Here is a 3053-nt window from a genome sequence, read left to right on the forward strand (position 1 = left end):
CTGGAATCGAACCTGGGACCTTTCAGTCCGCAGGCCGACGCTCTATCCACTGAGCCAAACCAGTTTTGGCCCAAGTTTTTATTTCTTATCCACAGTCCTTCCTCCCCCATGAATGCTCTCAATTAGTTTGAAGTCTATGTACACTGTCAGGATCATGGAAAGATCTGGCTAAAAAGCTGAATTTCCATAAATCTTAAGGTAAATCAGATAGAAGCATGTGTGTTCTGAGAGGACAGGTTGAAGGGAGACAGGCAGCAGCTTATCTCTGTCTACACTCTCTGATTCTGTGAAATCACCATTCAGGGTCCTTGCAAGGCTGCCTCTAAATTTAATCAGCTGTTCTCTACAAAAAAAAAAAAAGAGTGGCAGACAGAAGGTCCATATCAGGGTATCATTTCCAGTTCTGGAACCTTCTCTGGAATGTCCCACGGGACACCCATCCCAACTTTTAATGGCCTCACCTTTGTGGTCACCAGGCTTACTACAGTCTTGAACCTGGGTACTTCCCCTGATGGCCCCTGTGGCAACAAGGTGTGGATCACTGCTTTGGTCCGAAGGGCGCCCTGTGGAATGAAACGAAAGAGAAACTTCTCAACATTATGCTCCCACACCTAGATGAAACACCAAACTTGGTGATACAACTTGGCTAGGGAAACCCACATTTGTCCTATGGTTTGAGGCTTAGAATGATGAATCTCAACAGATTCGGTGCTTATTTTTAAGATTTAACACAGCGTGGTGGTTGGAAAGGGCATAATGGAAGGGAACAAGAGAATTAATCATGTCCTGGCTGGGCTCCCTCATAGCTTGGTGATGTTGAGTAATTCCGGAACCTCTCTTTCTCATTGACCACATTAGTCAAACAGGGAGCTGCGTGACACACAGAGGTCATGAGTGCACCAGGCCAGGGCTCCTGGTTTGACAACTGTATGGCTGTCCTATTGCCTTTTCTGTTGCCACCACGAGGGAACCAGGGAAGTAAAAATAGGAACAAGGTCTCCTCCTTCTCTCCACACCTATGCCTCTCAGGCATGCCTTTCCCTTGCTTCTCACTTGCAGCCCTGCTCACAGATGAGTATGGCTTGACAACCAGTTATGCTGTCACAGAAAAGACAGGCCACACACTATTCTCAGTTGAGGAATATCACAATTGCAGCCTTTCATCCTCTAGTCAGCTTAGTTCACAGTGATAAACACCTAAGTATTTCTCTACCAAAACAGCTGATGGCTTGAGTAGAAAAATACCAAAGGGTTTATCCCAGCTATTCTTCTATTCTCCATGACCTTCAGACTGCCTTGGGTATCTGAAGAGGGTGCTTTGCAATGGGGTCCCTTGTCTTTAGAAGAAACCATACTGGCAGCAGGGCCCCTCCTTCCCACATAGGAGGTATTCTTCAGGCTCTGCCCTGAGGCAGTCAATTCTTAATCTGTCCCATCTCCTTTCTCCCTGATCTGAGATCTAGAGCTTGCTCTCTCTCCTCCTGTACCTTCCTTATTCCTTTGGCTATGTCCAATTCTGCCTGTATTACTTCTAGAGATACCATATTAGAATATATGAGATCTCCAAACTTTCTTTTTTATTTCCTCTAAAGATATATTTTTCATCCTGTCCCTCACCCTCCTTCTGGGTGACTCTCCTACCTCAAGCATCACCTTTCCACTCCCAACCTCCTTTCCACACCCAACCTGGTGACATGGTATCTTTCCATTTGTTTAAGGCCAGACTCCTTTTTTTTTTTTTTTTTTTTATGGTTACACCTCTGCCTTCTTTTTGTGAGCAGCAGGCAGGACACTTCCAGCAATAGTACAAAAATTACTTTACAGGGATTCCGTGAAGCTGGCAGGAACTCTTGGGAGCTCATACGTAGAAGCTAACCCAAATCAGCAGGAAGAGGACCCCACAACCATGAAGAGCGAGGCCACCAAGGAGATGAGGAGCTCTTTGCAGATGTCCCAAGTGTACTAGTACTTGGTGGAGGTGACCTCATAAACGAAGAACCAGGTGGTGAAGAACATGCCAATGGCCAACAGTACCACGGTCAGATGGGGGAAGGCAGCTGGGTTCATTGGGCTGGTGTATCTGCTCGTGGCCTCGAGCTCCATTTTGCCAAGCACAGGGTAATCTGCTGCTCTGCCCCAGACTACTCTTTTTTTGTTTTTTAAATATATTTTTATTGATTTCAGAGAGGAAGGGAGAGGGAGACAGAGACAGAAACATCAGTGATGAGAGAATCATTGATCGGCTGCCTCCTGCATGCCCCACACTGGGGATGGAGCCCACAGCCCAGGCATGTGCCCTGAATGGGAATTGAACCATGACCTTCAACCACTGAGCCACGCCGGCCAGGCCCCCAGACTACTCTTAACAAGGTGGTGAACTGGGTAAACTAGTGTTCCCTCAAAATTCTTTTTTACCTGGAACCTCAGAAAGTTACCTTAGTTGGAAATGAGGTCTTTGCAGATGTTAGTTTAAGATGAGGTCATACTACTGGATGAAGGTGGATCTTAAATCCAAAGATTAGTGTCCTTATAAAAAGTCCATGTGGCCCTGGCTGGTTTTGCTCAGTGGCTAGAGCGTTGGCCCAAGGACTGAAGGGTCCCAGGTTCAATTCCGGACAAGGGCACATACCTCAGTTGCAGGAGACAACCAATTGATGTGTCTCTCTCACATAGATGTTTCTCTCTCCCTGTCTCTCCCCCTCCCTTTCACTCACTCTAAAAATCAATGGGAAAATATCCATTGAGGATTAACTACAACAACAAAAACGTCCATGTGAAGACACAGAGGGTCACAGGGAGAATGCATGGGACAAAGGAAGCTGAGAGTGGAGTGATGGGCCTACAAGCCGAGGCATGCCAGAGATTGTAGGGAACCCCAGAAGCGAGGAGAGAGGCATGGAAAGAATTCTCTCAGAGTCTCCAGCAGAAACCCACCTTGCTGACACCTTGATTTTGGAATTCTAGCTTCTTAAACTGTGAGAGAATACATTTCTGTTGTTTGAAACTAAAGAGTTTGGGGAAATTTGTTAATATAGCCATAGAGAACTAATATG

At 46.2% G+C, this 3053-nt stretch overlaps 1 pseudogene; it reads right to left on the reverse strand.

The window, feature by feature from the left end:
- Nucleotides 1-1858: 1858 nt before the first annotated feature.
- Nucleotides 1859-2130, reverse strand: LOC132237971 (transmembrane protein 258-like; annotated as a pseudogene).
- Between the last annotated feature and the right edge of the window lie 923 nt (nucleotides 2131-3053).

Source organism: Myotis daubentonii, chromosome 7 (assembly GCF_963259705.1).
Source record: "Myotis daubentonii chromosome 7, mMyoDau2.1, whole genome shotgun sequence".
Classification (NCBI taxonomy): Eukaryota; Metazoa; Chordata; class Mammalia; order Chiroptera; family Vespertilionidae; genus Myotis; species Myotis daubentonii.